Here is a 14,337-nt window from a genome sequence, read left to right as displayed (position 1 = left end):
ACACTATGTTCCACAGGTACATTAGATACATCTATGCCCCAAAGATACACAGAATGTATTTATACTTCATAGAATGGAAAAGTTTGGGAAGTTTGGGGAAGGGTGAGAGATGAGGCTCAGATGAGGGAACACAGAGAGTCACACGCAGACAAGAATCTGAATATTAATAACCCAGGAGTCTTGGACTTCTTACAAAGCCTGAGAGAAACAAGAAAACTAGAAATATTTCAATAAGGTTGAGTACTAGGGGTAGAAAGGGGGCTCTTGGAAGGAACATGCAAAGTCTGGAACACTCCATTTTACTCCGGCCGAAGTAAAAGTAATATCCCCTTGGTGTGACTCAAGGTAGGGGCAGTACTGCCAGAGGAATGAGAGCAATTATTGAAAAAGGGGGAGTGGAGTAGAGTATACGAGTGTGGAGGCTTTTCTTGGAGAGTATTAAATAAAGAAAAGTGACTTACGGGTACCCAGAGATACTCTCAGTTCACATGGTTGCAAAATTGTGAACCCAAATATTTATTTACTATGTATCAGCTCATAACCTCATCTCACAAATGCTACTCCTCCTCTGAAGAGAAGGTTCAAAGGAGCTGTCCTACATCCTCATAAACAGGCCTTTACTTAGGTGATTACCAACTTCCTGAAAACATTAAAAGCTTTACACACACATGCATGCACACAAACAACCAAGGAGGAAAATAATGACTTCCTGAATGAAAAACTCAGAATAACAAAATGGCCTTTTGTCGGGGGTCCCCAACACCACCCCCAGATTCAATCATTTGCTAGGAGAACATAATTTGATTCACACCTATGATTTATTACCACGAAAAGATACAAAGCAAAATCAGTAAAGGGAAAAGGCCCATAGAGCTCATGAGGTCCAAAGAAAACCAGACACAGGCTTTCAAGAATTCTTTTCGAATGGAGTAAAAGATGGTGTACTTAATTCCTCCAACAATGAACTGTGACACCACTGTCTACCAGAGAAGCTCACAGAGACTCAGTCCCAAAGGTTTTTCTTGGAAGTGAGGCACACTGGCGCCCTCTGCCTAGCACATACCAAAATTCCAGACTCCCAGAAGAAAAGGAGGCATTCAGTGACACTACATTGTTTGGACATACAGTTTAGGCACAGTGAACCACTCTTATCAGTTATGGAAATGACAAGAACCTTCCCAAAATCCAAGTTTCCAAAAGCCAGTCAAGAGCCAACATTTCAAGCAGGGCTTTTTAAGGATAACAGTTCCAGGCCTGCCATGTTGACTCTTTTCTGCACAGTCCTATTTTAGTATTTATATTTTAAGTAAAGAAAATTTTAATATGAGGGATGGGAGAAAAATACGGAACTATTAAAACTTTTCATCAGGGAATTCCCTGATACAATGTCAAACTTTAGTGACACCCAAATCAATAGGCCATGACCTGATCAGGAGGCTTACTCCTGTGAAGCATATGTAGGTAGTGGAGAAGCTTAGACTACCTAAAGGCATGCCTAAGCATTACTTCTGGAGGACCTCTTTTGTTGTGCAGATGTGGCCTCAATGGCTCTAAGCCCAATAATGCTAGTGAAATCGTTGCCCTCCCCACTACATGGGATATGACATCCAGGCGTGAAAGTCTCCCTGGTGATGTGGGAGATGACTCCCAGGGATGAATCCAGACAGGATACCAAGGGATAAACAATTCCATCCTGACCAAAAGAGGGAAAAGAAGTGTGATTAATAAAGTGTCAGTGGCAGAGAGAGTTCAAATAGAGACGAACGGACACTCTGGAGGTTGCTCTTACTCAAGCTTCAGTTAGACCTTGCTACCTAACATTACCTGCAAACCCCCAAGCATGACCATTCCAGCCAATCCTAAAGAACACCTAGGGCAATATATAAGATTCCACAAGGGTTCCATGCACAGGAGTAACTCTCCAGAAACCTACAACCTCCAGATGGGTCTCTGGTCCAGATAAGTCCTGAAACCTAGCCCAGCCTCTCCAGAACATCAGATAATTCCATCTCTCTATCCCATATTAGTGACAGACCCTTCCAATATCAAAAATTTAGAATTGCCATAGCCCAAACACCCCTACAGAGAGGGATGAAAAGATCAAAGGTGATGGTGGAGTTATAGAGAGAAGACAGGATTTAACAAATGAATACGAATGCTGAATCATTAAATTGATATGTCTCTTAGTCTCCAGTATTTTAGAACAGCTAGAAGTAAAAACCTAAAATTGTGAAATTGTAACCCACGTCAAACTCTGAAGTATGTTCTACAACTAATTTGGTACTGTGCTTTGAAATTTATAGCTTTTTTGTATATATGTTATTTTTCACAAAAAAAGAAGGAAAGAAAGTCAATTGTAATGATAAAAAAAATATTTAAGCCCTCTAGCCTCCTATATTCTGGAACAAATAGAAGGAAAAATATGAGAGGATCGTATGGTAGCCCATGACAAACTCTGGGATCTGTCCTGCAACTACTTGTGGAACAGTGCTTTGAAAACCATTGCCTTTTTATTTCTTTGCTTTGTATATATGTTAGACTATACAATAAAAGAAAGTTAGAAAAAAAATTTAATATAAAAAATATTTGAGTGGGGGGAAAAGAAGTATAGCAAATAAGGTATCAGTGGCTGAGAGAGTTGAAATAGAGTGGAGAGGCTACTCTGGAATTCACTCTTACGCAAGCTTCAATTATACATTGCTACCTATCATAACTTGCCAAACTCCAAACAAAACCATTCCTGCCAATCCTAAAAGAACACCTAGGGCATTATATAAGATTCTACAAAGGTTCCATGAATAGGGTAACTTTCCAGAAACCCATAATCTCCAGATGGGTCCCTGGACCAGATAAACCCTGAAATGCAGAGGGGCCACCCTCTCCAGAATATCAACTAGTCCCATGCCCCATCACATACAACATGAAGAAGTTAGAATGGTCATAGCCCAAATACCCCTTAAGGGTGAGACAGAAAGATCAAAGATGATACTGGAGTTATACAAAGAACATAGGTTTTAACAAATGAGTATGAGTGCTGAATCATTACACTGATACTTCCTTTAGCCTCCAGTACCTTAGAGTAACTAGAAGACCCAAAATTGTAGAATTTTAACCCATACAAAACTCTGAAATCTGTTCTATAAACAGTTGTGATGTGCTTTGAAATATATTGCTTTTTTTGCGTATATGTTACTTAGCACAAAAAAGAAAAAAAAGAGGAGGAGTTTAACAGAGAAAATAGGATTTAACAAATGAGTATGACTGCAGAATCATTATGCTGATATTTCATGTGGTCTCCAGTGTCTTGGAGCAGCTAGAAGAACAAACGAAAAATTGTGGAACTGTAACCATACCAAAATTAAAAATACGTTCTATAACTATTTGTTAAAATGTACTTGAAAATTTATTATTTTTGTATATATGTTATACCTCACAATAAAAAAAGTTAAAAAATATTTATATGTATCTAGGTGTAAAATAATACAGAGTCCACAGAAGTATAATTCCATTTACAACAGCCAAATCAGGCTATATAAACTTTTGATCAGTTATCAAAAGAATAATGGAATAATTTACACCTTACTATGGAAACCTTAAAGAAAACTAACAAGTAGAAAAATAATATGAGAATAACAAGGATGAGTAAACTTAAATAAATGTATTGAAAGCAGAAAAAATCATATTATATAAAATACAAATGTAAAATTTCATCTATAAGAGAGACTTATTTAACTATTTAACTTAACTGCTTAAAGTTCTACTAAATAAGAATAGCATTTTATTATATAGGTCGTCTCTGTTTCCTTAAAATGAATGAAAGTTCTTCAAAGAAAATTTATAATGCCATTATAAATAAGGACAAAATATTAAGAACTAAGCAATGTTTACTAGTGAAATAAAATAGTTATACCATACCTATATGTACTTAATACCAGCAACCCCCATCCCACCCCCCCAAAAAATTAGGTCATGCAAGTCCAGCCAAATGGACAGGATTTTGGAAGAATAACAAGAGACCCTGGATTCAAATCCTCATGTTGCCTCTTGTTAGCTATGTTTCTTAGCAAGGCAAAATGGCAGGCTTTAGCTCTCTCTCAGCACAACTCACCCCCCGCCCCCTGAAAAAAAAAAGGGGGGGGGGGGTAAAGAAAATGGTAATCTACCTTGCAGGGTATCTTGCTTTATAAAAACAACAGTGCATTAAACACATTCCTGGAATGTAAATGGGCAAACAGTAGAAACTCAATAAACAGTAACTACTATGATTGCCATTATTGTAATAGTCAAAAGATTATCTAAAATAACCAATTTTTTGCTGTTTTGTTTTGTTTCCCAAAAACATATTAGAAACTCCTATCTATAATGTTGGTTAATTTAATTAGATACTGTCTAATTCTATCACATATCATCAGTGAGGGTCCAATCAGGAGAGAGAACACACAATAATTTGAATAGGGAAAGTTTACTATAAAAAATACTAATTATAATAGAACAGCAACAATAAAGACAGAAAGAGAATTCTGAAGAATATCCTAAGGCTAAGGGAAGTTACCCAAGGAACAAACTTGCAAGGTGGGGGAGGGAACTGTGCCTAGGGAAGGCACAGTTCTCTCCCCAAGACTAGTATTCAGATCTCACTGGAGAAGGTATGATTGCAGCCCAATGGACAGCAAAACAAAAAGCTGACTCGATTACTCAGGCAAAGCTAGACCATAATCACCAGGCAAGCAGAAAACAATCCTCTGGGGTGCAGCACTGATGGTGGCAGATAGATGAACAGAAGAAATCAGTGCCCTCACAGCTGGCTCACTGGCAGGGTGGTGCAAGATCTGGGGCATACAGTGTCTATGTTGGACAGACCGCAGAACGGCTATGAGCTGGTGGAGGAGGCATGAACCAGTTGCACTGCTGAAGCAGAGTACTGGATGACCCCATACTTCCCGGCAAGAGCAAAAAAAAAAACAACTGCAGTACACAAGAACCAGAAAGAAAGCCCTTTTCTTTTGCAATGTCTCTCCAGCTCCCTCTACTGACAAAACCTAGCATTGTGCTTACTGCAAAGAAGCATGCAGCAACCTAAAAATACTTAAAACTCCATTAATGCAGCTCAGGTAAGAGGGTAGACAAGAGAAAATAAACTGATAACTAGTACAGGATATAGTTAAAATACTCCATATCTTCCAATCCCTTAATGACCAGGTCAGGAATCTAAATTTTCTAGATAAAAAATTAAGAAACAACTGTTACATTATATAGAAATATTCTGATTTACAAAGGTATTCAAAAAGAACTCCAAGAGCATACTGTAAATTGTACCAAGATAATTTCCCAGTTTTGGTAGTTACGTAAAATGTTACCACTGGGTGACGTGGGCCTCTCTATATTATTACTGCAACTAACTTCCTGTGGATCTACAATTATTTTGAAACAAAAACAAAATTTTTAAAGAGCTCCAAGATATCTAAAATGGATCAACTTACAAAACCACATTGCAGAAAACAATGTATGTTTCCATTACTCATATAAAATATAATACTGAAAAGGTAATTATATTATCTACATACTAATACATACATTATACTGCCACCTCCTACCACGAGGTGCTAGTGAACAAAAGGCAGCAATGGAAAACACTGAAAACTCTGCCATAAATACATGTTTTAGTCCAAAGGCTAAGAGATAGTTATTGAAACTTCTAATTATCTACTGATAGCACCAGTAGCGCTCCATCAACTGTCACTTGAAATCACTACCAAAGAGCAATGAAAGAATTTCTGTACAAATAATGCCCTGTTTTCCTAAGGGTATTTACAAGAGAAAAACTAATACGATCATTGAGCAGTTTTTTAAATAATATGCAAAATATGGGTCACCCCACAATTTTTTTCTCATATTCAGAAAGGGGAGGAATGACGGCCTTTAAGAGAAATTATGAGAACATCTAACTCTCGATTTTGTTAAAAAATTTAATAGATATACTAATTCACATAAGAAAACATGTAAGTCAAATTAACATCTAGGCAACTTGAGGTCAGTGACTTGAGCTTCTTTCTATATAAAATGATAGCACCTTATTAGTTCAGTAAGTTCAAAGTAAATGATATAATTTGATTTTTTCCACACTAATTTCTTTATACTACAAATTAACTATCAGCAGCAGTTTTAAAGATGCAGAGGTGTTAAGAATTCTTTTGACAAGATTGCCATCTGCTGGATTACCTTTAATTCTACCATTTACATTTTAAGATTTAAAAATGTTAAATACCCCATATAAACCAATAAAAGGCAAGGGTTTCTTTTTAAAAAAAAAAACCCTGAATAATTACAAAAATTTCTCATATGACAGGAAATTCAGTCTATTGTGTTGAACACAACATTGTTTGCTGAAGACCTATTAGGCTAAAACAGTCTCAGTCAATTTTAGTTCGGATGTTAATAGAGGTCACCTGAAAGAATGAGTAAAAAAAAAAGGAGCAAAGAAAGTTAACATATATTAAGTAATATTGCTATAATATTAACCCATAAGTGTAAGTGTTAGATATTTATATTTAATATAACAAAATTAGTTATATTAAAATGAAAGCAATATAGTAAGTAATTATGCATGGGATGGATTTTAAAATCAACTGTCCTAATGTTATACAAATTTTAAACTAGTATATCCTAACTCAAAAAGTGCTTTATCTCAAAAGACTTAGAAGTTGAAGTAATGTGTTCTGGAAAAATGTCTTAAAACTATTCAAAAAGGAATTGAAATTGCAAAAACCACCATTGGTAAGTTATTATTTTGTGTAATATATTTAAAATATAAGTGTAAATGTTTAAGCAAGTTAAAGAAAATATTATAATTATGCATTCATGATTTAGTTTATATCCAACAAGGTTTGCATATCCAAACTAGGAGCTTCTCATTGGGAAAGGAAGGATTGCTTTATACTCCCACATAGCAAAGACATAATACACCATTTAATCATAAATCCCCAAGATTTTAAAAATAATTTTCATTAAAAGAAAAATTACTTAACAGCTATGCTCCTTTGCCAGTATTACTACATACTTGTTAATGGAAGGTTGCTTTTTGTTATGCCAGAAAGTAAAGAAGTGCCAAAAAAAAGATGAAGGCATGTCATAAGAACATAGGGCTTGAAAGAGATCTTAGTAGCCAATTCTGGGACAATTCGGGCATGAACAAAATTAAGTAAAGAAATTCATTATAAACCACAGGAAAAAAAGAAAAATGTGGGAGTCAATACCAACAACAAACAGATAAATAAAAGAAAGACTGCTTGCTTACAATGCTGAGGGTTGACTTATAGAGTGCAAGAGCTGGAAAAATATCATTTATTATCTACAATAAGACTGGATCAGGCAAGAATCATCAATGAATGCTATATAGAAGGGAAGTTGATGAGAAGAAGGATGGTTTCATTGTCTTAAAGTATATACCCAAAGTCAGCTTAGTTACAAAGGAGGAAAAAAAATAGTAATTATACAGTAAAGAAATCAGATTTCTTGACTGGGTAATTAAAATTAACATCACCAGTGAGAGACAAATAGATACTGCAAGCCTTCAGATATAATAACCTGTGAAGGAAATATCATTTATGCAGCAATGTATAATCTGATTATAACCATGAGGAACTATTAAACAAACCCAAAATGAGAGGAAAGAAAGTATTCTTAAAAAAATATCTATGTCATAAGAGACAAAGAAAGGCTATGGAAATGTTTCAAATTAAAGGAAGCTAAAAGTATATGACTACTACATGTAATATCGGACCCTAGAATAAATCTTGAGCTGGAGGGAGTAAAGGATGTCATTGGGTTAACTGATAAAATTGGAAACAAATGATAGGCTAGATAAAAATACATATGGATTAGTTCCAGGAAGATGGTGAAATAGGATGGGCCAAGTTCACGCCTGCTCCAAGAAACAGCGAGAGAAAGAACAGGAGGGTGACTAAGATGGGAATTCCAGGGTGTACATGACCTGGGACAGTCTTCTGCAACACATGTGGAAGCCCTGGTTGCAAAAGCTGAGGAACTGAGAAGCAGATAAACAGAGATGGTTCAGCTGGTGCAAACAGCCTAACACAGAAGCTGGAGCCCCCAGGAATGCACGGACAGGGAGACAAGACTATGAAGTTAGCCAAGCCACATTCATTGAAGGCACTACCCTCACTGACGCATCCCCACACCCCACGACCCACCCCACACCCCACACACCTGAACTCGTCACCTGCTCCCACTCCCTGCACTCCAAGCACCCCTGCAACACCAACCCCTCACTCCCATACCCACACCCAAAACCCAGCTACACCTGCCCCAGCCCAAGCTACCTCTCCTGAAAAAGTGCAGTCTTCCCCTACCCCTCCAGGGCCTACCTCCCCCTCCCTGTCCCGTGCAGGTGGTTGCTGGCACATAAAGGTTGCGGGCACTTACCTCCATACCGAGGCTATACCCACCTCCAGCCCATACAGTCGTGCAACCCCACCCCACCCCAACCTGAGCTCTGCACCCATGTACATCAGTTTACAACCCTCCCAGATCTGTGCACGCACATGGCCCCCAGTCATGCCCCTCGGGTCTGGGCAAGCGCTAACCTGGGCAGCCAGGCCACATCCACCTCAGCCCACTCAAGGGCAATGGCAATTTGTTGTCCTAATCTCTGCATATGCACACAAAGGGCCCCACACACTAGACCAAGGCACACTAGGGCCCCGGCCCCTAGACCCCGTGCACCTGCACAGCCATACACCCCCCCCCCCCACCTCTGGGTACCCATTCTCACAGACACCAGTGTAGCATCCCCAACATGTGCCTACACCCACACTGCAATGCATCACAGCTGGGTTGTGCCCTGCCCCTCATCCTGCATCCTGCTCCATGTATATCCAGCAAATACAAGGCTACAGAACACTGAAGAAAATCAACTTTCAAAGTAAACCAATCCAGTTATTTATATGTCAGGAAGACAAGAGATGATCACTAAGCATATCATGATGCAGATAGATATAGCCCAGCCTACGACCAAAGTAAAATACCAGAGGAGACAGAGATATTGTAACAACTAATCCAACATGTTCATATAACTCTACTAGATGAAATAAATAGGATGGCTAATGATATAAAGGAGATCAAGAAGACACTAGAACATAAACAGGAATTTGAAAGAATAAATAGAAAAACAGCAGATATCACAGAGATTAAAGATGCTGCAGATCAAATAAAAAACATACTAGAGATACACAACAACAGTTTCAAACAGAAGAAAGAATAAGCAAACCAGAGGACAGGACAACTGATTTCAAACACTCAAAACAGCAAATGGCAAAAAAGATGGAAAAATCTGAACTGGATCTCAGGGAAATGATGGACAAAACAAAGCACATAAGTATAAGAATCACTAGTGTCCCAGAAGGAGAAGAGAAGAGTAAAGGGCTAGGAAGATTTGTCAAGGCTATAATGGGGAAAAACTTCCCAACCCTTATAAAGGACATAAATATGCAAGTAAAGAAGCTCAAAGAACTCCAAATAGAATAAATCCAAACAGACCCACCACAAGACACACACTAATCAGTCTGCCAAATGATGAAAAGAAGGAGAAACTCCTGAAAGCGGTAAGAGAAAAACAGTCTACTACATACAAGGGTATTCACATAAGACTGAGCTCAGACTACTCAACTGGCACTATGGAGGTAAGAAGGCAGTGGTACAATATACTTAATATCTTGAAAGAGAAAGACTTCTAGCTAAGAATTCTGTAGCCAGCTAAATTGTCCTTCAAAACTGAGGGAGAGATTAAAATTTTCAAAAAACAACATATCCTGAAACAATCTGTCATCAAGAGACAGTCCTACAAGAAATACTGAAGGGAGTACTGCCAGTGGAAAAAAAAAAAAAAAAAAAAAGACAGGAGAAGGAAGTCTGCAGGAGGGCACAGAAAAAGTACCAGTAAAGTTACTTAAAGGATTAAAACAGAAAGAGGGATAAGAATATATAGATCTGACAAATAAAATGCAAAAGTTAAGATGGTAGAGACAAGAAACGTCTTTTCAGTAATAACTTTGAATGTTAACGGACTAAATAGACCAATTAAAAGCTACAGATTGGCAGAGTGGATTAGCAAATATAATCCAGCTACATGCTGCTTACAAGAGACTCATCTTAGACACAAGTATATAAATAGATTGAAAGTGAAAGGTTGAAAGGTATTTCACGCAAGCTGTAAGCAAAAGAAAGCTGGAGTAGCTATAGTAATATCGGACAACATAGACTTTAAATATAAAGACACCATAAGAGGCAAAGAAAGACAACATATATTAATAAAAGGGACAATTCATGAAGAAGAAATAACAATCATAAATACTTATGCTCCCAATCAAGGAGCTCCAAAGTACATGAGACAGACATTGCCAAAACTGAAGGGAGCAATAGATGTTTCAACAATAATGGTAGGAAGCTTCAATACACCACTCTCCTCTATAGAGAGAAAAATCGGACAGAAGATCAACAAGAAAACAGAGAAGTTAAACAACTTGATAAATGAATTCGATCTAACAGACATATATAAGTTATACATTCCAAAATATCAGGATATATATTCTTATCTAGTGCTCATGGAACATACGCCAGGATAGATCATACGCTGGGAAGCAAAACAGGTCTTTATAAATTTTAAAACATTAAAATTATTCAAAGCATTTTCCCTGATCACAATGGAATGAAGATGGATATCAATAACCATGAAAGAATAAGAATTTTCACAAATATATGGAGATTAAATAACACACTCTTAACCAGTGGGTCAAGGAAGAAATTGCTAGAGAAATCAGTAGCTATCCGGAGATGAATGAAAATGAAAATACAACGTATCAGAACTTATGGAATGCAGCAAAGGCTGTGCTGAGAGGGAAATTTATTGCCCTAATGCATTTAATTAAAAACAAGAAAGAGCAAAAATAAAGGACTTAACTGCTCACCTGGTGGAACGTGAGAAAGAACAGCAAACTAACTGCAAATCAAACAGAAGATAAATAACAAAGATTAAAGCAGAGATAAATGAATGGAGAACAAAAGAACAACAGAAAGAATAATAAAACCAAAAGTTTTTCTTTGAGAACCATTAGCAAGACTGACAAAGAAAACAAGAGAGAGAATGCAAATAAACAAAATAAGAAATGAGAATGGGTGTGTTGCCACAAACACCAAAGAAATAAAAGAAATCATAAGAGGATATTATGAACAACTATATACCAACAAACTAGACAATTTAGATGAAATGGACAAATTCCCGGAAACAAACAAACAAGCTACACTGACTCACGAAGAATGAGAAAATCTCAACAAACCAATCAAAAGTAAAGAGATTCAATCAGTCATCAAAAATCTTCCTGCAAAGAAAAGCCCAGGGCCAGATGGCTTCACAGGGGAATTTTATCAAACATTCCAAAAAGAACTAACACCAATCCACTGAAACTTCAGCAAAAAACTGAGGAAAAAGGAATACTACATAACTCATTTTTTGAAGCTAACACCACTTTAATACGCAAACCGGGTAAAGATACTATAAGAAAGGAAAACTACAGGCCAATCTCCCTAATGAACACAGGCACAAAAATTCTCAACAAAATACTAGCAAATAGAATCCAACAACAAATTAAAAGAATTATACACCACGACCAAGAGGAGTTAATACCAGAAATGCAAGAATGGTTCAGCACAAGAAAATCAGTTAATGTAATACAGCACATTAATAAATTGAAAGGGAAGAATCACATGATCATCTCAATTAATAATTAAAAAGCATTTGACAAAATTGAACATCCTTTTCTGATAAAAACACTTCAAAAGATAGGAATCAAAGGTAACTTCCTCAATATGATAAAGGGCATATATGAAAAACAGATAGCATCGTACTCAATGGAGAGAGACTGAAAGCTTTTCCCATAGGATTGAGAAAAGGATGCCTTCTGTCACCACCATTATTCAGTATTATTCCCAAAGTACTAGCTGGAGCAATCAGGCAGAAAAAAGAAATAAAAGATAACCAGATTAGAAAGGAAGAATTAAAATTTTCATTCTTTGCAGATGACATGATACTATGCTTGGAAAATGCTAAGAAATCTACAATAGAGTTACTTGAGCTAATAAACTCAGCAAGGTGGCAGGATATAATATTAATGTGCAATAATCAGTAGCATCTCTATACACAAGCAATGACCTGAGGAGTCAGTTAATGAATAAATTCCATTCAAAATAGCAACTAAAAGAATCAAGTACCTAGGAATGAACTTAACTATGAATGTAAAGGATTTGTTCACAGAAAACTACATCACATTACTAAAAGAAATCAAAGAAGTATAAATAGGTGGAAGACATCCCCTGCTCATGGATAGGAAGGTTAAATGTAGTTAAGATGTCAATTCTCCCCAAACTGATCTAAAGATTCAACACAGTACCAACAAAAATCCCAACAAGCTACACTGAAGACGTGCTAGTTACCAAAATCATCTGGAAGAGAAAGAGACCCCAAATAGCTAAAAGAATCCTAAAAAAGGAGAACAAAGTAGGAAGATTAACACTTTCTGACTTTAAAACTTATTATAAAGCCACAAATGGTCAAAACAGCATGGTACTGGCACAAAGACAGAAGTATTGACTAATGGCATTGAATCAAGAATGCAAAAATAGACCACCAAATTTACGGTCAACTGATTTTTGACAAGGTGCCCAAATCCACTGAACTCAGACAAAACAATCTGTTCAATAAATGGGCATGGGAGAACTGGGTATCAACAGCCTAAAGAATGAAAAAGGACTCTTGCTTTATACCCTGTACTAGTTAGGGTTCTCTAGAGAAACAGAATCAACAGGGAACACTTGCAAATATAAAATTTATAAAAGTGTCTCACGTGACCGCAGGAACGCAGAGTCCAAAATCCACAGGGCAGGCTGCGAAGCCGACGACTCCGATGGATGGCCTGGATGAACTTCACAGGAGAGGCTCACCAGCCAAAGCAGGAATGGAACCTGTCTCCTCTAAATCCTCCTTAAAAGGCTTCCCATGATTAGATTTAGCATCACTAATTGCAGAAGACACTCCCCTTTGGCTGATTACAAATGGAATCAGCTGTGGATGCAGCTGACATGATCATGACCTAATCCCATAAAATGTCCTCATTGCAACAGACAAGCCAGCGCTTGCCCAATCAGATAAACAGGTACCACAACTTGGCCAAGTTGACACGTGTCCCTAACCATGACACACCCTATACAAAAAGTAACTCAAAGTGGATTGAACACCTAAACATAAGAATTAGTACCATAAAGCTTCTTGGAGAAAATGTAGGGAAACATCTTCATGACCTAGTAATAGAAGGTAGTTTCCTAAACTTTATACCAAAAGCACAAGCAACAAAAGAAAAAATAGATAAATGGGAACTCCTCAAAATCAAATGCTTCTATACCTCAAAAGACTTTGTCAAAAAGGTGAAGAGGCAGCCAACTCAATGGGAGAAAATATCTGGAAATTACACATGGGATAAAGGTTTGATATTCTGCATACATAAAGAAATCATACAGTTCAACAACAAAAGAACAACCCAATCATAAATAAAGATATGAATAGGCATTTTTCTGAAGAGCAAATACAGATGGCTCAAAAACATATGAAGAAATGTTTATTTTAATTAGCTATAAGGGAAATGCAAATCAAGACTACAATGAGATACCATCTCATACCTATAAGAATGGCTACTATTAAACAAACAGGAAACCATAAATGTGGAGAAGATGTGGAGAAATTGGGACACTTATGCACTGCTGGTGGGAATGTATAATGGTTCAGCCGCTATGGAAGACAGTTTGGTAGCTCCTTAGGAAACTAAATATAAAGTTGCCCTATGGCCCAGCAATAGCACTACTCAGTATATACCCAGAAGAGCTGAAAGCAGTGATGCAAACAGACATTTGCACAGATATTCACAGCTGCACTATTCAAAATCACCAAAAGATAGAAATAATCCAAATGCCCATCAACAGATCAGTGGATTAACAAAATATGGTATGTATATATACATATATATGCAATGGAATATTATACAGCAGTAAGATGAAATAACATCCTGAAGCACATGTCAAGATGAATGAGCCTTGAGAACATAATGCTGAGTGAAATAAGCCAGACACGAAAGGATAGATACTATATGACTCCACTTCTATGACCATGGTACAGGTAAAATCAGAGGCTTATAATATAGAATATAGGAGACTTAAAGATACACAGAAGCTAGAGATGGGTGAACAGTTAGCTAATGAGTTGAACTTAAATGTAAG

The 14,337-nt window shown here is 37.0% G+C and overlaps 1 protein-coding gene across 7 annotated transcripts in view; it reads right to left on the bottom strand.

Annotated features, from left to right (window-relative positions):
* RABGAP1L (RAB GTPase activating protein 1 like) overlaps positions 1 to 14,337 on the bottom strand; it is a 734,005-nt gene that overhangs the window by 610,538 nt on the left and 109,130 nt on the right. The window contains exon 1 of one of the 7 annotated variants that reach the window (XM_077157046.1): positions 4,721 to 5,217. The exons of the other annotated variants lie outside the window; for them this stretch is intronic. The gene's annotated coding sequence lies outside the window, so the exon portion shown is untranslated. Of the gene's footprint in view, positions 1 to 4,720; positions 5,218 to 14,337 lie in introns of those variants that run through there. 7 annotated transcript variants of the gene reach the window in all.

The sequence above is a fragment of the Tamandua tetradactyla genome, chromosome 4, assembly GCF_023851605.1.
Source record: "Tamandua tetradactyla isolate mTamTet1 chromosome 4, mTamTet1.pri, whole genome shotgun sequence".
Classification (NCBI taxonomy): domain Eukaryota; kingdom Metazoa; phylum Chordata; class Mammalia; order Pilosa; family Myrmecophagidae; genus Tamandua; species Tamandua tetradactyla.
The sequence above is the reverse complement of the archived record's forward strand: the minus strand, read 5'-3'. Positions and strand labels throughout refer to the sequence as shown.